Raw genomic sequence first — 23298 nt, 5'->3', positions numbered from 1 at the left:
AAACAACAACAACTCCTGGAGGTGTGATCCCAGCACTCAGGAAATGAAGGTAGGAGGATCAGAAGTTCAAGGCCATCCTCAGCCAATAGATACATAAGACCCTGCCTCAATTTTTAAAAGGGGTGGGAGCAAGGGAGTCTAATGGCTACAAAGAAATTAAAAGACTGGTGATATCTAAGCTTGGGACCTCTCTGCTGCTTATCAGAAGTCCCATAGTTCCTTGCACAAAGATAGCTACTATGCTGGTTTGAATAAGAATGGCCTCACAAAAAAAAAAAAAAAAAAAAAAAAAAAAAACAAACCTGAGCCCTGGGGGCCCTGCAGAGACTAAAAGTCCAACCAAGAACAATGCATGGAAAGGACCTAAATAAAACCCCAGCTCAGATGTAGCCCATAGACTCAGTCTTCATGTGGGCTCCTTAACAAGGGGAGCAGGGACTCTCTGGCATGAACTCAGTGGCAGGCTCTCTGATCACCTCCCCCAGGGTGGTGCAGCCTTGCCAGGCCACAGAAGAAGGCAATGCAACCAGTCCTGATGAGACCTGATAGGCTAGGGTCAAATAGAAGGGGAGGAGGACCTCCCCTATCAGTGGACTAGGGAGGGAGATAGGGGGAAAGGGAGAGAGGGAGGGCAGAATTGGGAGGAAGAGAGGGAGGGGGCCACAGCCGGGATACAAATTGAATAAATTGCAATAAATGATGATGACGATGATGATAAAAAGAATGGTTTCCATAGGCTCATACATTTGGCTGTTTGGTCATCAGAGAGTGGCACTACTTGAGAAGGATTAGGTGTGGCCTTGTTGAAAGAAATGTATCACTGGGGATACATTTGAAACTTTGAGGTTTTAAAAGCGTAAGCCAGGCCCAGCAGTTCCCTCTTCCCACTGCCTGCAGATCCACATATGGAACTCTCATCTACTTCTCCAGCACCGGGCACCATGCTCCCCACCACGAGGATAATGACTAAACCTCTGAAACAGTAAGCAAGCCGCAATTAAATGTTTTCTGTTATTAAAGTTGCAGGGGTCATGGTGTCTCTTCACAGCAATGGAACACTAGCTAAGACAGCTACCCCTAAGGACAAGGCACTTGGGTAAGTTCAGGAGGTAAAGACGATTGCCTAGAACCCTCATGATAGAAGGAGAGAACAGATTCCCACAAAGTGACCTCATCCCTCCACATGAGCACCATAACATGTTTACATGCACCCGTATGCACACACACAAAATAAATAAGTGTAAAAAAGTTAACGGATGTAAGAAACTGGACTTAGTGGCCAACATTGGTTCTCCCAGTTCTTGGGAGGTGGGAGCAGGAAGATGGAGAGTTTGAAGTCATTCTGGACTGTTTAACCCAATTCAAGTGCAGCCTGGACCATATCACATCACCTGAAAAGGAATTGGGGGGATAGAGACCCCCCTCACAGACAAGGTCAAGCCGACACTTCTCACACCAGATGTGGAAGTGGAGGTTTCTCTCACAAGAGCAAAGCCATTCTATTGCACAGCCTCTGCAGGACCAGTCCTGAGGATCCCTGCCTGGAGACAGTGTCAGACTCGCCAAATTGGAATTGCAGTTGCAGAAGATTTGAGACTCCAGTTACAAGTGGAGACTGTGTCCTGTGTGTTCTGAGGTGTGGGTTATCAGCTGAATTCCCATAACTCTGCTAATCCAGCTTAAATAATTTGCCATAGCAGTTCCTAGAACTCGGGGAAGAGCCTTAATTACATCCCCGGTTTATTATAAAGAACATTACAAAGTCTACCATGGACAGCTGGACTGGAAGATACTATGACCAAGCACGAGAAATTGTCCTACCTTTCCGGTATTACACAACAACCTGCCCCCAGTGGAAACAGTCTCTGTTGGAGGGAAAAAGAAGGCACATATAACCCAGAAAATAAACTTACAGGGCTCAGGAAGTTTAGGGAAGTTTCAGAAGACTAAGAAGTTAAGAAAGTTGCAAGACAAAGGCGGCTCCTCCCCGTAGCTATCTGAGCAGTAAGCAATCTTTCAGGAGAGGGAAGTCTTTGGTGAAGTGACCTGAGAGTTATTCAGGGAGCATAAGGGATGGAACCTCTATGAGTCATCGCTGTACTGGAACGGGCTTTTGGGTGATGCACTTGCCTTTGAGTCATCCATACTCCTGTAAGTAACCTTAATGAAAACCATTGGTCTGTCATGTTGGATGCAGGTGTAATCATTTCCTTGGCCTGCCATTTGTGACTAGAGTCCACACCTCCCTAGGAAGTCACACAGCATCTGGGCACCCTGACATGTTCAGCTACCAGGATTCTCCTCCTCCTCCTCTTCTGTCCTTCTGGGATGCTGTGTTTGACTTCCTTACATAGGCAAGCTTGATTACATTTGTAGGCCACTGATAATCAAGTCCACCTCTCACCCCTGTCCCTCCTTCCCTGCCAGTTGAAAGGAGAGCTGAAAGTCTCAGCCTTCTGATCATGCCTGGATTTTCTGTTCGTTTGGTTTGGTTTGGTTGTTTTGTTTTCTGTGTATCCCTAACTATCCTGGGACTCCTGGAACTTGCTTTGTAGACCAGTCTGGCCTTGAACTCACAGAGACCTGCCTGCCTCTGCTTCCCAAGTGCTGGGATTGAATGCATGCAATACCACCATCCAGACCATGCTTTGACCTTTGAGGTGACCCCAACCTAAAGCTAGCTAGGGATACCCCCCGACCGAGCCAATACTGGGGGGAGGTAAGAATTTTAGATAGGCATATAATCTTTTTTATTTGCTTTTTAAATCAAACACACCTCCGGTCCCTCCCCTCCAAATCTTCCCATGTGCCTGCTACCACTTTCCCTCCCAAATTTCTGTATTCTTTTTTAAACCCACAGAGTACTGCCAGTATGTGATAGGTACAGGCTATCCATTGGAAGATGTGTAGCTGACCAGGAATCGCATCCCTGAAGAAAGTTGGCACAGTCCGTTCCCCTGAGGCCATCAATATAGCTCTTCAACTAGGGGTGGATTTCCTAAGCCTTCTTCATTCATACTGGGATTTTGGCTGGCTCCATCTTGTACTCATGTTGTGATTGTAGGTGGAGCTACTTGTGTGTTTCTGGGTGCTGTGGCCCTGTTGTACCCAGAAAATGCTGTTTCACAGTAGTCATCTCTTACCTCTGGCTCTTTCAGTCTTTCCACTCTCTCTCCTAGATGATCCCTGAGTCTAGGGGAAAGCAGGTATGGTACAGATTCACCACTGCGCACTCTTTGATCTCACTTATCTGTCTATCTAATTTGTTGTCTTTTGTTGTTGTTGAGACAAATTCTCCCTATGTAGCCTTGGCTGGCCTGGAACTCACTATATGGACCAGGTTGGCCTTGAACTCAGGGAGATCTGCTTGCCTCACACCCTCCAGAGTGCAGGGATTAAAAGCATGGATACATGTCTAGGGGCAGTTTGATATTATGTACGTACATTTAACAGAATAGTAATAGTAGGTTTTTCCTTAGGGCCTATGACCTACCCAGCCATGGGTTCTGGGCCCAGTTAACACTACCAAGGGCACAAGCTCAACTAGTGAAATGGGCCTTAATCAAGCCAATAGCGGTCCTCCATACAAAAGACAAATTTATTACTCCCAGAATCCAAGGATTTAAGGAACTGTATGTCAGAAAACCAGAGAAATACATAAGCATGTATTTCACGATACTATGGAGCTAGCTGTTCCTAAGGGCAGGGAGTTTGTGTTTGGACAAGTGGGACAAGAGGCTGAGCTGCCTATTTAACATATCAAATCAGACCTGGCCTCCAGGTTCTCCCAGCATCCCTCAGTCTCTACCTGTTACACAGGGTATGGCTGGCACACACTGCCCTCTACCCTGAACTCTCCAGCCCAGAGGGCTGTCCTTTTCCCCCAGGCTCTTCCCTGAGATTTTTGGTTACCCGTTCTCTGTCCCTCTCTGTCTCTCTACCTTCTCTGTGTCTCTCTGCCCCTCTTTCTGCCTCTTCTGCTCCTTTTGTACTTCTGGCTTCCTGGTTGCCATCCCTCCCTTCTGCCACCCCTCTCCCAACATGAGTCAGGGTCATGATCGCTCTGGACTCTCCCAGATGTGTCTGCCTCTGGCTATGCTCTCCCATGTATCTATGATAAACTTCCTTTTTTTTTTTTAAAGATTTATTTATTTATTTATTTATTTATTTATTTATTTATTATATATACAGTGTTCTGCCTGCATGTATGAAGGGCACCAGATCTCATTATAGATGGTTGTGAGCCACCATGTGGTTGCTGGGAATTGAACTCAGGTCCTCTGAAAGAGCAGCCAGTGCTCTTAACCTCTGAGCCATCTCTCCTGCCCCTATAATAAACTCTCTCCTCCACCGTACCTAAGAGCAGCCATGTCCTCTCCTTTTTACTTTTTTATTTTTTCATTCGGTGCTCACTCACTATGGATCTCATAGCATCGACCTTAGGTCACTGGGAATCCCTTTAGGTGTCACTCTCAGTCGTAGAGAGCCAAATTGGTTTCTCTCTGCCATCTCTTTAAACATGATACAAACTGGAAGCGTGACTTTGGCATTATGACACCACATTAACAGAAAAAAGAAAGGAGCCTTTGCTGAACTCCTACCCAGCTCCACAACCATTTAAGTTAACATGACCCTCACTTCACACATAAGGAAAATGTGATGTGAGTTTGGGATGTGGGTTAATGTGCCTATGCCAAAACCTGCAAGTTCAAATATCTCTTCCTTACTTAATACGAAGACATAGACTTAACCCTCACATTAGTGAGTTCTAAATTATGTAGTGCCAAATAGAAGCCAACGAGTCTGTGCAGCAGGTGATGTGTTTACTTGAGAGTGGGTTTTGTTTTGGTTTCCTGAGACAGGAATCTCATGGGGCCCAGACTGGACTTGAACTCGCAGTGCAACTGAAGCTGACCTTGACCTTCCCACCGTCCACCTGAGTGCTGGGGTTACAGGTATGAATCACAGCAGGCTGGGGAATGGGTTTTAAGCTGGAGTTAAAATGACCCCAGAGAAAAGCCAAGAAAGCAGTAGGTGAAAGAACAGTGTTACAGAGCTTGTGTCATTAGGACAAAATGCAACACCGAAGCTTGAACAGCAGACACTGATTTTTTTTTTCCTCAGTTCCGGAGGCTAGAATGTCACAGAAGAAGGTGCCTCAGCAGAGAGAGGAGGCATGTTCTGGGAGTCTCTTCATTATCTTATGAAGACACCAATCCCACTGGAGGGCAACTTGGTGACCTTATAATCTAATTACTTTCCTAAGGTCATACCTCTCAATATTATCACACTAGGGTTAAAGACTCGAACACATGAATTTGAACGTTCAGTTCTACACAGGAGCCTGGAATGGATTCCTCTTCTGGGTCATGCCACTGCTCACAGTGCTTAGGCTCCAGTGGGATGCCTTTGTTCTCCCTTCATCTAACTCACACTGAATCCCAGCGTCCATCCTTCTGGCTTCATATCATCTAACACAGCCAACACCGTTATCAACAGCTTAGATTTCCAAGCTGATGGTAAAGTGGTCAGTCCATAAGTATATAGACAGAAAGGTCCTGGGTTCAAATCAACTTTCTATTTCTGTGGACTTCACAAATCATTTGAAAAAAATAAAACAAAACAATACAAAACAAAACAAAACAAAAAAAACAACAAAAAAAAAAAGCTGTATAAAACAGTAGCCTGCCAGTCCTGATGAGACTTGATAGGCTGGGGTCAGTTGGTAGAGGAGGAGAGCTCCCCCTTTCTGAGGACTGGGGGAGGAGGATAGAGGAGAAGAGGGTGGGACCAGGAGGAAGGGGCTATGATCGGAATGTAAAGTGAATAAATTTTAAAAACTTTAAATAAAAAAAAATAAAACAAACAAATAAAAAACATGCCTGGGGCCATAGTAGACTTAGACTTAAAAGCTGTACAGAAAAGCCTGTCTTCCGGTTCTTAGGCCTGGAAAGCTGCCCAAAGGCCAGACATCTCCCTTATCTGAGGCAGAAAATAAGGCGAAAGGAGACTTTTATTACGTGTGCTAGTGTGCCGGGGGCCTTGTACTTCTAGAAGATGAACTGGTCCCTAATTTCGGGGTCAGAGGTTAGCACGTACACATGAGAAGAGCCTGTGAATAAACAAAAAAGGAAAAAACGGCCTGGGGGTGTGGTGGGAAGGGGCTCGGCTGGAAATTGCTTTTCTAAAGCTCTAAAGGTAGAGCGTGGGAAGTTTAAGTGTAGCCACTTTCAAGAAAGGGATGCCCTGGATTTCTTTGCAGCCCGGCAGCTACTGCCAGGGCGCCCTCTAGCGCCTTTCTGCTTGTCCTACATTTTGCTTTGTTTAACCCCTGCCTAGGCTGGCCTCAAAGTTTTCCTGCCTCCACCTCGCAAAGGTTGGGATTTTAGGCATGCAACACCACTCCAAGCCAAAAGAAATTTTTTTTCAATAAAACCAGTTCAGGGGCTGGAGAGATGGCTCAGTGGGTGCTTAAGAGCATTTGATGCTCTCAATGAGGACTCCAGTTCAGTTCCCAGGACCCACATGGTCAACCATCCTGAACTCCAGTTCCAGTGAATCCAACACTCTTTTCTGGCCTTCAAGGGCAACACGCACACACATGGTGTATATGCAGGCAAAGCACACATACACATAAAAACATTAATGAAATAATTAATAAAATAAAGCCTTTCATTTATTAACCAGTAGGAGAAGTGCCTAATTTCTCTGTTCTCCTTTGGTTTAGTTTCTCATCCCAGCAGCCCAACAGAGGGAAGTGGTCTGGCTCATCATCCTCAAGGTTGCCTCTCCCTTGGCAGGTCTGGTCGCCAAAGCTTTGCCCTCCTGCCTGGTGGCTCTGAGTTAGCAGCAGCTCTGGCTCTGCCCTCTGCCCTTTCTGGTCTTTACTTTGGGTTAGAAAGGCTTTCAGGGACTTTTCCTAGGCAGGCATTGCACAAAGGAGGGCATCTTATTTCTGAGGAGAGAGTGGGAAAATGAAGACAAACGTAGTGCTTGATTTTAGACTCTGTTTTATTTGGGGTTCCTTAAAGCTTCTACCTTCCAGCCCTCCAACCGTAGGTAGGAGAGAGAAGGTTGGTGGGGAGATGGGACACAGACCCCTTTACTTCTTCCAGCTGTTTAGAGCCAGTGGGTTCTCTGGGAGCTATACCAATTCTCTGTCAACAGTGAAAGCAGCCAGCAGTCCCTTCATATCTCCTCCAGGCTGCGGTGCTACAAATCATCTCTGGTCTCTCCAAATTGCCACTCGGCACACACCATTTCGTGCCACACTTTCTCTTTTTGGTCTCTCATATCTATGTCCTCAGAGCCCTAGACCATGCCCCTCTCCATGCCGCATGAGGCTGGCCATTACCAGCTGGCAAAGACCCCGCCCCACATGAGACAGTTATCACCTGTGAACAAACTAAAGCCCTAACTAAAATCCCACACTTGGGATTAAAACAAAAACATATTTACGTAACAGGACTGAGTTTTTAAAAAGCTATTTTGTTTTAAAGACTTATTTATTTATTGTTTAAATAGTGTTCTGCCCGCATGTGTGCCTGCGCGTGAGAAGAGGGAAATGGATCTCACTACAGATGGTTATGAGCCACGATGCGGTTGCTGGGAACTGAACTCAGAACCATTTGGAAGAACAGCCAGTGTTCTTAACCTCTGAGCCATCTCTCCAGCCCCTGAGTTTTTTAAAAAAACCAAAACTTCCATTGCAGACACATGTCCTACAAACTGAACATCTCTTCTTCTAAAATGACTGCCGTGTACACCAGCAGCTTCGAAAGCTGGACTAGCATCTGAAGGGAAAGGCTCCTCCCATCTCTGCTGCGAGGAGCCTGTGACATTAGACTCCACCCACAGGCCTCACTGTTGCACACCTGAAGAGGGACTTTGCGTCTGCTAACTTCCCAGGTCTGTAGCAGTGGGAAGCCTGTGATTAAAATAAAATAGATACTCTCCCTGGAAGAGAAAACATGCAGCCCTGATGATTCCACGGAAAAATTCTGTTTGCTTTGTTTTGAAACAGGACAGGGTCTCACTCTGTAGGCCTGGCTGGCCTGAAACCCCCCACTATGGGGAACAAGCTGAACTCAGGCTTGCAGTAATTCCCTTCTTCTCCCCCTCCCTCTGTTCCCAAGTACTGGGATCATGGGTGTGAGACACTACAAATGCCTTCACACTGGAGAATTCTATCGAACAATCAAAGAAAAACAGACACCAATTTTGTACAACTCCAGAGTACAAGAAGATCTTCCATGACATTCTACAAGGCTAGTATTATCATGACACCAAACAAGACCAAGAGGGCACTTAAAGGAAAACTATCAACCAATATCTCTCTTGAACGCAGATGAAAAACACCCAATTAAATATTCGCTAATTGGAAGTTCCCTTGTGTGGAGAAGCTGGGTGGCAAATTAGAAACAAGTAGCACTTTCCTAAGCTTCTTGGTGGCTAGGAATCAAAGCCACTAGGAAACAGCTCCTTCAGCAAGAAGAGCAACTGAGGAAATGCCCTGAGAGCTGGAGAAACCAGTGCTGAGCCCCACCCCCATGGGCTGGCAGAGGGGAAGAGTAGCAGAACAAACGCTAAAGCAGAGACATAGTGGAGAAAACCCACCCAGGAATAGCATCAGAGGGAAAGGCAGCCTGAGCTTAGCTGATGTGAAGTTGCTCTGGGATCTCTCAGTGTAAATGCCTGGCTCTGTAACCACTTGAGAAGGTTACTCTCTCCCAAGCTTGCTGCTTTGGAAATATGTCCCAATTGGTTGCTTTCCTCAGAACTTACAGTAGGTCTCGCCACACTGTCCTAGCCTGCTTGTGTCTGTGGTCCTAGGAGGGAGCCTGGCAGGGCACCATGGAAGCTCCCTAAATGCAATGGGATTCAAGTGAAAGAAACAGGAAGGTGAGGAGAGAGCTCACCTTGCTTTTCAGCTGGACGCTCAGCTTTGCTGAGAGCGGGGAGTGAAGTCTGGGATTCTGAAGAACTGCTCAACTCGAGGCCATGCACACTCACACTGGAATTGTATCAGGCTGATCTGTCCTGTTCTAAGTAAACCCAGCCCAGCAAGCTTGGGCTTGTGCTGCCTTCTTCTAGTTAGCAAGGAAAGAAGCAAAGCTGTGTAAACCACTCCCCTGAGACAGCAGCAAGCAAGCAACGCCCCATCAGTCTTGCCACAGGGTACGTACGTAGTCCGGTAAGGCATGGCAAGAAGTATAGATTGGCAGAGGTATGAACAGGGGCCAGGTATGTGTCAGGGGTGTCTATGCTTGGAGGCCCAGAGAAGCCATTGCGTGAAGCTGTGAAGGTGAAGCCTGAATTTCGCTGGAGACCCCAAGTTGTTGGAAATGAGTCATGAGATACCTGATAACATGAAGCAGAACCAGCCCAAAAGAAAAAAGTGTGCTGCTGTCAACAGAGCTGAAAGGAGTTGGAGATCTGGTTGTTTGATTAGTTGTTTGTTTTTAAGATTTTTATTTATATTTCATGTATGAGTACTCTATCTGCACATACATCTGTATGTCAGAAAAGGGCACCATAGTCTAGTACAGATGGTTGTGAGTCTCCATGTGGTTGCTGGGAATTGAACTCAGGACCTCTGGAGGAGCAGACAGCACTCTTAATCTGCTGAGCCATCTCTCCAGCTCCAAGGTTGGAGATCTGAAGAGCACTTTGACATCAGACACAGAGATGCAGAGTTTGGAGTTTGCATAGCTGGTTTTCAGTCTTGCTTTTGGTCCAGTATTTCCTCATATGCTCTTTTTTTTTCTCCTTTAGAAATGGTGATGTACATTCTGTGCCATTATATGTGGGAAGTACCTGATTTGCTTTTTTTATTTTGATTTTACAGGGGTTAGAGTTAAGGGATTGCCATGAGTCTCTGAAGAGACTTTAACCTCTGGATTTTTAAACAGGGTTGAGACTGTGATAGTCTACAGACAGGGACTTTTAGCTTGGACTGAATCCATTCTTTTGCATTATGATATGGCTACAAGCCTATGGGGTCCAGGGGGTGGAGTGTGCTTGACTGACTAAAAATGCTCTCTCCCCCAGGCTCATATATTTGATTGCTTAGTCACCAGAGAGTGGAACTCTTTAAAAAGATTAGAAGGACTGGGAAGTGTGGCCTTGTTGGAGAAAGTGTGGTGCTACTGGGGGTGGGCATTGAAGTACTAAAAGTCCATGACAGGCTTAGTCTCTCCCTCAGCCTATAGATCAGGATGAAGCTCGTAGCTTCTTCTTCAACAATACCTTTGCCTACTGCCATGCTTCCCACTATGAGAATAATGGAATATGTTGGGAATTAGCCCGCATTTTCATGCATTTGTAGGGCCAGGAAACCTGCTGTGATTAAACTCTCTGACCAAAAGCAACTTTTGAAGGAAAGGGTTTGTTATATCTTACAGGTAAGAGTTCATCAGGGAAGGAGCTGAAGCAGAGGCTATGGAATGCTTGCTGGCTCGCTCTCAGGCTCACATTCAGCTACCTTTCTTCTAAGCCCTAGGGCCATTTGTCCAGGAGTAGCACCACCCACAATTCCCTATTAATCTCCCTATTAATCATCAATCAAGAAAATCCCCTCACAGACATGCCCACAGGTCAATCCGTTGGAGGCAATTCTTCAATTGAAATCCCATCCTCCCTGATAGTCCACATCAGCAGTTCTCAACCTGTGGGCAGAGACTATTGGAAAACACATATATTTGATGGTCTTAGGGGAGGAACCCCCAACCACAGATTTATTTTTGTTGCTACTTCATAACTGTTATTTTGCTACTGAGCGGTGCCTCGGTTTCTATGACCACCAGAAATATGTGTTTTCCAATGGCTATGGTTGAGAACCCTTGGACTAGACTGTGTCAAGTTGACAGAAATAAAATAAATAACCAGCACCCCTCCATACACCTGTTTCCACCATGACATGAACAGTGTCCGCTACTGCGACCATGGACTAAAGCTCCCCGAACTGTAAAGTAAAATAAGCCTTTCCTCTTTCTCAGTAGGTTATCACAGGCATGTTGTCATGGTGATAAAATCTGGCTAACATACTGGCTCTCTCTCTTTAGGGATGTGACCTACTCTAGTCATAAGCTTCATGACCATGCATCTCCCCTCCCCCACTTATTCACCAAGAAACCATTCAAAATTCAAAACTTCCACCCCAAACTCTCCTGGGACTAGTTTCTATCTTTTACCCACTTCTACATGAGCACTTGAATTGCAGCACACCATTCTGTATCATTCCCATGAGTTGGTGGGTGTTCCTGTTTTGCAGGCGAGTATTTCATTGTCAATGTATAGAAACAGGCCAATGGAAAAATCACATGGCCCTAGCCTGTCCCAGAACCCAAGACTTGAAAACGCCCACTGCCATGACTCAGTGTTAACGGCCAAGCGATACTTCCAGCCAGCCACACTGTACATTTCCACTAGTCCACTGCACATGCTCCAAAGACCTTATAAAAGCCCACCCCTCTTCCCAGCCCACTGATTTCTCTCTTCCCGTTCAGAGGCCGCCTCCATCTGGGTTTCTCCCCAGTAAATCTTTGTTGTGTGGGGTGACTCTGTGGTATTCTTTGGCTCCAAGATGCCTAGGGGGAGGGGGAAGAACCCTTATACTCAACATGGGGCTTTCACTTTCTTGAGCGTTACACAGGGCTTTTGAAGGAGTTCTAGGCCAGTAGGTATTGGGTTGTGTTTCAGACAGACCATTGACCAAGATGAACAGCCTTGTCTTACTCTAACCCTTAGCTTCCTGTTCCCACTGGGCATCTTGTCTTCGGAGAGCACCAGCCTTGAAACATCAAAGGCTTCGTTTCTGGCCAGCCCTGATGCTGAGCCCATCATTTAGAACTGTACAAGAAAAACTTGCCACCACTTGAATGGTATGGACACCTCCCTAGCCACTCTCTTCTTTAGAGCCCGTGAGGCAACCACCATGTATTGATGGGATTTGTTTGTTTGTTTGTTTGTTTAGAATTCAATGGCTCATTAAGGGGTATACATTTTGGGTAGGGGGTAAGAGAAATGGAAAGGTGACTGAAATGAAACCAGACACCACAGAGAGTCTTCTGTGGGGTGCAAGCATTTGTGAAGAGGAAATGTTTTGTTTTCATATTTGGGATGTGGAGGAAATTGTGACAAGCTTATGCTGGAGAAGGCTGAGCTACATAATCAGTTTGAGGCAAGTCCAGGCGACACTGTAAGCCCCTGCTTCAAAGAAAAAGGAAACATTCCGCTGGGAGGAATTCCTTCTGCAGCCCGGAGACCGGATCCAGTCTACAGGTGGCTGAAGAGCACGCCTAGTGTAGAGTAGGAGTTCTCTGTCCCCGGTGGCTGTCCATGGGCTCTGACACTCTCCTGCTCCCTACAAGGCCAGGAATCCCTTGCTCCCTCCACATCACCCTCAGATCCTTTCTCTGAAGCTTGCTCAGGGCTGCTACTTGTTGTGCAGCTATTTCCCCCTAACTGAAACAGTCCAGGTGGGAAGAGAGCGTCAGGAGGCCCAAGAAGCACAGAAAGTGAAAAGCTTCTCATCACCCACTCACCCCCAAGGTAACACAAACAGTAACCAGTAACCAGAGAGGAGGAAGTTTGTATGTGCGTCCGTGCATATGTGTGAGCATGCATGTGTGCCTATGTGTGAATGTGTGTGCGTGCGTAGCTGCTTAAAAGTTGTGCAAGCTCTTTGATCGCCTCCCCCTGAGTGGGGAGCAGCCTTACCAGGCCACAGAGGAAGACAATGCAGCCACTCCTGATGAGACCTAACAGGCTAGGATCAGAAGGAAGGAAAAGAAGACCTCCCCTATCAGTGGACTTGGGGAGGGGCATTCGTGAAGAAGGAGGAGAAAAGGAGGGATTGGGAGGGAAGGGGAGAGGGAACTACAGGGGGGATACAAAGTAAATAAAGTGTAATTAATAAAAAAAATTTTTTTAAGCTGTGCAAGCAATTGTAAGTGGTCACTCCTACCAAGGTGAGCTGCCTTTGAGGCACCATACACACGTAAGTAAACTCTCTGGTTCGCCAAGCACACCACAGATGGAGTCATTTCTGTGGTGTGTCTTTGGTGCCTTACCTGACGCTAGTTCATGTCAACCCAGGAAAAGCCATTTCACGCTGCATCGGTCTCCAGCAGGCATCACTGCAAAGGGGTTGCTTTCTAATCTGGGGGATGATGTATGTGAGTAGAAAGCAAAGCAAAGCAAACCAAGCAAAAATAGATCTAATTAGCCCTAAATGATCAGCGATTGGTCATGAAAACCCCCACAGAAATAGAGTCTGCCTTGGCCCAGCGTGGAATGGGGGCTGATTGGGTCATCTCATCATGGGTGTTCTCCTTTGTTCATAGTTCTCATGGGTATATCCCATTGTTCTGCAAGGTCCCCCACGCTATCCTCCACAAATCTACACACACACACACACACACACACACACACACACATTTCCTTGGACCGACTAGAAAAGGTTCCTGACAAACATTTAAACAGTTGCTAACATTAGGCACCTGACCTTTGCATCCTCCCAGCTGACCTCCCTAGATGCCAGGCTCTGCTTTACCACATAAAATACAGAGGTCCCTGGGGAAGATCGCTTCCAGTAAAAAAAAAAAAAAAAAGTTGGACACATGGTCTGCTAGCAAGAAAATACGGGAAAATTTGGGACAGACAGTGGGACTGTTAGGAAGGTCCTCTGTCTCTGTCTGTGCTCTCTCTCTCCCATGAGGGATTCTTGGAAGCAAGCCAAGAGGTGGCAAGTGCCCACTTAAATTGCAGCGTTTCTAAGGTTAGACTCACTCTTGTCTGCATCCAGTGGCAGAAGGCAGATGTCTGCCAGCTGCCTCGAGAGCTCCTCATGGAGTACTCATAACTGTGAGCCTCCTCGAGCTTCTGGTAAGTTAGGTATATCTGACTCACATGAGAAAACACGGACTCCCCGAGAAGCCTCCAGTATCAGTCTGAGTTTTCCTGGCAGGATGAGTTAGCCCCTGTGCTAGCTTTTAGTGGCTGTGACAAAATAAGAGACACAAACCTGTGAGAGAGGAAAGTCTACTTCCTTTTACTGTTTCAGATGATTCAGCCATGGTGCAGGGCCATAGTGCTTTAGGCCTGTAGTGAGGCAGTATATCATGGTAGAAGCATGTGGTAGGGGAGGCTTATTCACTTCATGGTGGTCATGAAACTAAAAGAAACATGAAGGAGCCAAGGTGCCAATATTCCCTTCAAGGGGTCAACCCCAGTGACCTGGCTTCTTCCACATAGTCCCTACTTCTTCAAGGTTCAAGAGCGTCCTTGTAATGCCACAGGCTGGGAACGAAGTTCTTATACCCTGGCTTTTGGGGCACATTTTACCCCCCAACCATAGAAATTCCAGACAGGCTCCCCACTGGTCTACGCAAACATCAAAGTGAACTTAAAAGGGTTAAACCCTGGGACATCAGGTGGGTTTGAATCTATCTTAGGAGCTGACAAGCCTTGCAGGAACATTGACAGAAGCTTTATGGTCTCCTCTTATCTTTACAACATTATAAGATTCCTTTCACCCTTCTTTTCACCCATCACCTGCTCTTGTTCTTGTTTCTCAAAAATCCTACTTTCTACCCTTCTAGGTTGGGGGGTGGGGCAGAGCTGGGTGTCTCTTCCATGCCCACATCTTGCTATTCTTACAGGCAGAAACTTGTGGGACTATAAATAAAATTTTCTCTTGGTTTCCATTTAGTTGCAACAACATAGTACTGGAAGTTTCTCTTTTACTTTTTATCATGAACTATCTCCAACACAAACAAAAGCAGAGAGGATAGTATTCCTCATCCCATCCCCATGGCCATTACCCAGCTGGCATAATGACCAATACATGGACAACCTCATTCTGCCACTGTACTCTTCCAAATGGGATCCCAGTGAGCTTACCATTCAATACATAGACAGCCTTTATCGCTAAAAGATAAAGTTTGATCATTTAAAATATAAACTCGAGCCGGGAGGTGGTGGCACATGCCTTTAATCCCGGCCTGTTTACAGAGTGAGTTCCAGGACAGCCAAGGCTACACCAAGAAATCCTGTCTCAAAAAACTAAAGACATATATACATACATACATATATACAATAAAATATAAACTCAATAACATCATCCTTGATAAATCAATCCAGGGCAGAGATGTATCTCAGTGGTACTGCATGCTTATATGAAAGGGCTTGAGTTCAGTGTCCAGCATCACCAAAAAAAAAAAAAAAAAAAAAAAAAAAAAAAAATTCAGTGATATTTTCTTTATTTTATTATGTGTATGGGTGTTTTACTTTCATGTACTTCTGGGCAACATTAAGTGTGCCCAGCTCAGGTAGAGCCCAGAGGAGGGCATTAGCTCCCGTGCAAGCCACCATATGGATACTGGGAATTAAATCTGGATCCTCTGAAAGAGCAGCCAGTGTTCTTAACCACTGAGACATCTCTCTTGCCTCTTGCTAACTCTTTAAGCCATCTAATATACAATCTGTATTCTTGAGCTGCCTTGTAAAAATGTTGAAGGTTTTTCTCTGTTTTACTAGTTTCAAACATGCATTAAATGCATCTTGGTTAAATCCTCCCCCAATTCCTTGCCCTAAAGTTTCTCCCTCGACCCACCAACACCACCACTTTTCCCTCCCAGGTTCAGGTGCTCTGGTTCTCTCTTTATGTGTTTGATTTCGGTTTCGTTTTGCTTTGTTTTTGAGACAGAGTCTCACCATCTAGCCTGGGCTTTCCTGAACCTCATTATGTAGACGAGATTGGTCTTGAACTCACAGAGATCTGGAATCAAAGGTGTGCAATACCATGTGTGTCTTGACAGTTGTTTTGTTTTAACCTACTGAATCCACTTAATGCTGCCTATATATGCACAGGCTTAGAACTATCAACTAGAGTATGAATAGCTTCTTATGTCCCACATCCTGGAAGAAAATGGATTCTCCCTCCCTTGAGAGTTTTCCTTGGCTAGGGGTGGGGCTTCGTGACCCCTCCCCGCCCCATGCTGGGATTTTGTTTGGCGTGGTGTTGCAAAGGTCTTGTGCATACTGTCACAACCACTGTGAGTACATGTCTGCAACTGTCCAGTTGTGTCCAGAAAATGCTGTTTCCTGCTGCACCACCTCTGGTTCTTAAAACATTTTTGTCCCTTCTTCTGTAATGATTCCTGAGTTTGGGGAAGAGGGCATATGACACAGATGTCCCATTTAGGGCTGAGCATTCCTCAGTCTCTTATTCTCTGAACCTTGATTAGCTGTGGGTCTATGTTAACTACCATCTATGGAAAAGGAAACTTCCCTGATGAGAGTTGAGAGCTGCACTAATCTTTAAGTATAAATCATTAGAAGTTGGTTTAATTCTATGTCCATCTAGTAAAATTATAACAACAGTTTCTCTCCAAGAGCCTATGGCCCCTATGGCCCACAGGATTTTGGTCCAGAAAGCAGTGCCAAACTTGAATTCCATCTTGTAGAGAAGGCCTTAAATCCAACCAGAAAGTGGTTGGGACTTTTGGTAGCTGATCTTGGCTGTCAGGTTAACTACATCTGGAATCTACGAAACACTGGCTTCTAGACAATCCTGTCAGGAATTTTCTTGATTAGATTGTTTTAAACAGTGTCTTAGCTGGGTGGTGGTGGCTCACACCTTTAATTCCAGCGCTTGGGAGATAGAGGCAGGAGGATCTCGGTGAGTTTGAGGCCAGCCTGGTTTACAGAATGCACTCCAGGACAGCCAGTACATCCAGGCTACACAGAGAAAAACAACAACAAAGCACTGTTTTAGTTACTATTACATTGCTGAGTAGACATCATGACCATGGTAACTTGTAAAAGAAAGCATTTAATTGAAGGCTTGCTTACAGTTTTACACAGCCCATGATCATCTTGCTGGGTATCAGAGAGGCATGATGCTGGAGCAGTAGTTAAGAGCTTTACATCCTAATCTTCAGGAAGCAGACAGAGAGAGGGAAACAGAGAGAGAGAGACTAGGCCTATAATGGGCTTTTGAAATCTCAGAGCCCACCTCCAGTGACCCGCTTTCTTCAACAAGACCATACCTCCTCATCCTTCTAATTCTTCTCAAACAATTCCCCTCCCTGGTGACTAATCATTCAAGTCTATAAGCCTACAGGGGCCATTCTTATTCAAACCACCAAAACCAGGAAGATCCATTATATATAATATATATATATTACATATACATATAAATATACATATGTATGTATGTATGTATGTATGTATGCCACAAAATAGATCCAGTACAAAGAGATTTATTATATGGAAGTGGAGAGAGAGATAAAGAGACAGAGAGATAAAGATGGGGGAGGGGGCACCTCAGACCCAGGGAAGGGCAGAGAAACCAAGGCAGAGAGAGCATGCAGTAATGGGTTAGTTCTTTATATCTGGTGAACAGCTGAAGTGCATCTGACACACACCTGTCTGCGGTGGAGAATGGCATCAGGTTGCTAGGCAACCTAGGGGTAGGCTAGTGCATTGGTTTGTGAACTAACATTCCTCCCTTTTCATATAATTTTTTTAAAGAAATGAGGAGCTAGGGAAGGGTGGCAAGGTGGGAATGAAGATGTTGGATTGCTCGTGCAGGGCAAATTAAAGTATATAAATGAGGGATCATTGGAAGCAGCTCCTGGCTGACATAAAACGGGGTGAGGGAGAGACAGAGAGATAGAAAGTAAGAGCACCAAAATATCTGGAAGGGGAAGTCCCTGCCCTGGAAAGTTCACGGTAGAGATCAGGGAATACCAACAGATACGGACTGAGGAATGCTGGGAGAACCTGGAGCTGTTTGTCCCAGGTCTGAAGCACACCATTCCAGCCTTTTGTTAGTAATAAATAGATAAGGGGTAAAGAAATAAGATTATCTCTGACTACTCCCTGCTGACATGGTGTGTGTGGGGGGGGACAACAGGGGGCCAAAAGGCTGAAATGTTGGCCAAGTCCAAGAAGAGTAGGCTGTTTTGTCGCTGTCTAGGATCTGTGAGGACATCTGAGGCTGGGAGAGAAAAATGCACGTCTGGCTTTACTCGGTCTGCAAGATTAGACTGGAACACCTGTGGGTAGCTGCTTTTCGCAGTTTTGGATATAGAAAATCTGGCAGGATATTGGAACATATATATATAAGCAGAAGACAACGTTAAGTAGGGTAGGGAGAAAATTCCTTTTTGGGTGTACATTTGAAACTTTTTGGGAGAACCAGCAGAGAGAGAAGTTTTGAAGCAAAGAGGAAAAAAGCTTGAATATAGGGAACCTCCTTCCAATTACCCACTGGCAGTAATTAAAAAGGTTCCATTTTGGATCTGTCATCTGTCTAAAGGATCCTGAGGCCAAGTTTGGTTGCAGAGGCTTGTAGGCTTAGAAGCCCTTAAAGTGGGAACTAGGCATACTGATCTGAAATTCTCCAGAAGGCATCCCAGAAGGGAACCAGGAGAGATGGGTGAATGGACTATTCTCATAGAAGTGGAGTCAGTGACATATCAAGGCATCCCAAGAGCAAGGTTTGATTCAATGAGATTGGAGCCATCTGTTCCAGCAGCTCATCAGCATTGTTCAGAGACCAGGGGCATAGCCTGAGCAGACACAGTTTACCTAATGCTAGGATTTTCAGCAGCATGAGAGAGGAAGAGGGATAGACAAAACTGTAGAGGGAAAAATCTCACCCAAGGGAGAAGATCCTAGATGAAGGGTTCAGATATAAGTTGGTGAGAATGGTAGGAAGCATTTACACAACCAGAAGGGCCTCACCAATTAGCTGGTGTTGGGGGCCGGAATGTAGTGACTGGGTAGCCAGAAAGCAGACCAGGAGTAGGGTCCCAGTGGCGTAATTTCAACCTGTGAGTGAGGAGTACATTTAAAACTTCTGGACTCATGGTTTTGGTAGCCCCAAAACCAGGAAAAGGGGGAGAAATCCCACCCTCTGAGATAGAAAATAAGTAGGAAACTTGGGCTGTTGATTGGCAGCACTTATCTGCATTCCGTTTGACCTGGGAGGTGGATTCAGCTTGGATTTCCGGTAGCTTACAGAATCCTTTTTAGGTTTACAAAGAAGATAAGTTTTAAACGTCGTTAGTGTCACCTGTAGTGCTCAGTTTCAAAACTACTTTATTTGGGGTGTTTAGGCCTCTACCTCTCTCCCAACCTCCCAACCCTATGTAGGAGAGAGAAGTTAAGTGGGGAGAGGGGGCACAGACCCCTTTACTTCTTCCAGCTGATTAGAGCCAAAGGGTTCTTTGGGAGCTATACCAATTCTGCCAATCTCCATCAACAGCAAACGCAGCTGCAGTCTTCTCTACTGCACCCTGCAGCATTTCTTTCCTTCTGTCTGCTCCAAACTGCCACGCTAGCCATCTCTCTGGTCTCTTCAAACAGCTACCTGCCACATACCAACACCACAAACTACATTTCTCTTTCTGGGTTCTCCAATTTACACACCCCAGAGTCCTAGACCACTCCCCTCTCTGTGCTGAGACATTAACAGCTGTGGACAAACCAAAACTCAAACCAAAATCCCACACTTGGGATTAAAACAAAAACATATTTACATAACATAACTGAGTATACAAGGGAACCAAAACTTCCATTACATACACCATTGTTTGTACTTTGCAGTGAAATACACATTGTAGGAAAAGGCAGTAGAGATACACCTTTGTGTCATAGTATAGCAGAAGCTTGAGGGAAAATCTTGGGTTAAAGCATGAATACTCTTTTGGGGTGAGCTTAGGAAAAGAAAAGGCAGAAGCCTCACAGATCTTTCCAACATCTGTGAAACAGTAAGATGGGTGTCCTCAGGGAGGACAGAAACCTCCTGTAGAGCAGAAGGGCAAAAGCTCACTTGATCTTAATTTTTAGCATGGGTACACATCATGAAAGAAGGGCTTTTTCCCCTCTATCCAGAAGACTGGATGTGTAGAAGTCTAGAACAATGAAAAACAATTTTTAAGGCTATACCTAAAAGATAAACTAAAAGACACACATGGTATATCCTCACTTATATAGACCTATAAGATAGGATAAACATACTAAATTATGTGCACCTAAAGAAGATAAACAAGAAAGAGGACCAGGGATAAAATGATCAATCCTCACTTAGGAAAACAAATGGGATGGACATGGGAAGAAGGAGAAAACAAGTAACAGGACAGGAACCTGCTGCAGAGGGCCTCTGAAAGACTCTACCTAGCAGTGTATCAAAGCAGATGCGGAGACTCATAACCAAACCTTCGGCAGAGTGCTGGGAATCATACAATAAAAGAGGGAGTTAATATGACCAGGAGAGGACAGGAGCTCCACAAGGACAAAATATATCAGGGCACAGGGATCCTTTATGAGACTGTTTCTCCAACCAAGGACCATGTATGGATATAACCTAGAACCCTTGCTCCAATGTAGCCCATGGTAGCTCAGTATCCAAGTGGATTTCCCTAGTAAGGGGAACAGGAACTATTTCTGACATGAACTCAATGACTGGCTCCTATACCTTCCCCCCCTCTCAAAGGAGGGACAGCCTTGCTAGGTCACAGAAGAGGACATGGCAGCCAGTCCTGAAGATACCTGATAAGCTAGGGTCAGATGGAAGGGGAGGAGAACCTCCCCTAGCAGTGGACTTGGGAAGGGGCAGGGAGGAGATGAGGGAGACAGGGTGGCTTTGGGGGAGAATGAGGGAAGAGGTTACAGCTGGGATACAAAGTGAACAACTTGTGATTAATATAAAAAATAAAAGTATGAGATATCAAAAAAAATCAGAAAAAATATAAAAACAAATTCAAAACTAAGAAAAAAAAGACAAACTAAAGGAAATTTAAAATCTTGAGCTTGGAACCATAATAGTGAATCATACAGTGGAATGTTTTATCAGAGTTAGATTAATAAATCTGAGCTCCAGTGATAAATGTCAAAGCTCTGAACAGCTAACACAACAGTAGCAAAGCAGCAGGAAGGAATATTAAACATTTTTATCTATTTAGGATACCTTAAATCATCTTTTTTTAGAACCTCCAATCTTCATAACTTGCATTTACCAACCTTAAAACACCTTCTTAGACCCTCAAAAGCTTTCTTAGACACTTTCCTTCACAACTTAAACTTGTGTATTCTTAGGCCTTGTATCTAATTATTTACCATGAGACATGGGTGAAATTGCTGGGGGTAGTGACTGTAAAGTAAGTTCTTTTAGCTAAAGAAATGGTAAAAAGTTACATCTGAGGCCTATTTTTGAGTCTGGTAACAAGGTAGACTGTATCTAGACATGCTAGTAGCAGCTCTAGCAATGAAGCTTAAGGCCTGGTCCCCTGCTTATGAAGAAGACTGAGAAGGCATCTGAAGCCTGTCTGTCTTTAACATGAGGTCTGTGAGTAAGGCAAACCTGTTTGCTTTTTAAATAAGAGATCTAGTATCTACTAGTTTTAACTAGCTAATGAATTGACTGAAGACTAACTTACCTTGGAGTAAGGAGCTAATTGCCTATTCTCTAGCTATCAAGATACCATTAGCTTAGCCATCAACATAATCAGACCAGAGAAGGACAAACCGTGATCTAAATGATTCTATGTCTTTATCAACATGACAGAGATGACTAGTCAGTCATAATCCATTACCTAGCCAACTTGCTCCAGGTCTCCTTGGCAACACAGCCAGACAGTCTGATCACCAGGTGCAGAAGATAATTTTTTTTTTTCCTGTGGAGGAAGAGTATGGGAGAGATTGACTTCACCTCATTCTCTGCAACATAAGACGCTAACTTTCTGGGCATCCAGTTTGTCCACAGCTTAGTCTGGGTCCCAACAGCAGATGAGGTGTTAGGGGCAGTCCTTCCAGTGATTAGCCATACTACAATCCAGAGTTGAAGTCATCTGTCATACCCAAATCTTCTTGGAGACTTTGGAGAGCTACTGCTAGGATTTGGGGCTCTCTGTCATAATAAATTTAAACATGTTAAAATGTCATATTCAGGAGGTCTCTGACAGGCTAGTATGTCTGAGTTAAGCAATTTCTGTCTGTATTTAATTATATGCTCTAAACTATACCTTGCAAACATAAAAACAATGCTGTGATCTATGGTTGTGTCATATTCTGTAGGTAAGTGTATGAGGACCATTTCTATCTTAAGTAGGTCTAAATATTAAATAAAGCTTCTCCTGCAATAAATAACAGATCTACAGCTTATCTTAATCATTAAAGACTAAGACCTTAGGTTTCATCCCTCTTAAGTTGGAGCCTTAAAAAACACAAACATAGTCCATAAAGAGAGAGCATAGCAGTTTTTTGCATGATTTAGTTTACAAGAAGTCCATAGGTCATAAAAGTCTAAGGTGATACAGATTATAATAAACCACATTCAAAAAATAAGACTAAACATATTTCTAAGTCAGTGATTTTATAAACATTTTTTAGCATGAAAAGGGTATAATAACCAACTTTTAACATTGTAAACAAATTAATATCTCTAAAATTAATATCTTTGGAATTATGTTACATGGTTTAAGATTATTTAAGCACAGGCTTTTAGTTACTGACCCTGAATATTAAAAAAAAAAAAAGTGACTGGGTGAACAATAACCCATTTGTAGAATCAGCGATACAACAGAACAGTATAAAATGATTTTAGAAATTACATTTGAATTTATTATACGAAAGCCATTGGTCAGAAAGCCTAGCGGTGAACCCAGATCACAGGCAGCTGGCGACAGGAGAAACAGCCTTCATTTATTCATGCATCCCAGAACTAGTACAGTGGCTGGCATGCTGGCAGGCTGGCAGGCTGGCATCCTGGCCTGGTGGCGGTCATGGGGCATCGGAGGTTGTGGTTCAAAGCTGAAAGTGCGTAGCACAGCCACTCAGTATCAGAGCGACATAAAAATCCTCCAGGTGTGCCCGGCCCAAAGCCAGGCAGCATAGATGGCTGTGGGAAAATTTATAAAGGGTCCCAAGGTGTCGGTGCAATTTAAAGCTGCCTGAGGCCGTGGTGGGCAATTTTTAAAACCATCTATGCATGCGGCCGGACCCGTGGTAGGACAGCAGGCATTGGGTGATTGCTTACCTAAGCGTAGGTAGACTGGCTGGTGACAGCAATCACCAGAGGCGCAGGAGATGAGTATGGGGAGAGTTGAAAATAGAGCTGAGAGAAAGCAAATCTGTTGTGGGCAGGCATGGTGGGTAAGAAGGTTTCCAGCGTGTTCAAACCCTACTAGAAGAGCCTCCACAGGTCACAGCATCAATGCTGTAATATCTATAAATATGCCACACAAGAGATTTCTTGTATGGAAGTAGAGAAAGTGGGGGAGGGAG

This window comes from Meriones unguiculatus, chromosome 4, assembly GCF_030254825.1.
Source record: "Meriones unguiculatus strain TT.TT164.6M chromosome 4, Bangor_MerUng_6.1, whole genome shotgun sequence".
In the NCBI taxonomy this organism is placed as follows: domain Eukaryota; kingdom Metazoa; phylum Chordata; class Mammalia; order Rodentia; family Muridae; genus Meriones; species Meriones unguiculatus.
Note: the sequence above shows the minus strand (reverse complement) of the source record.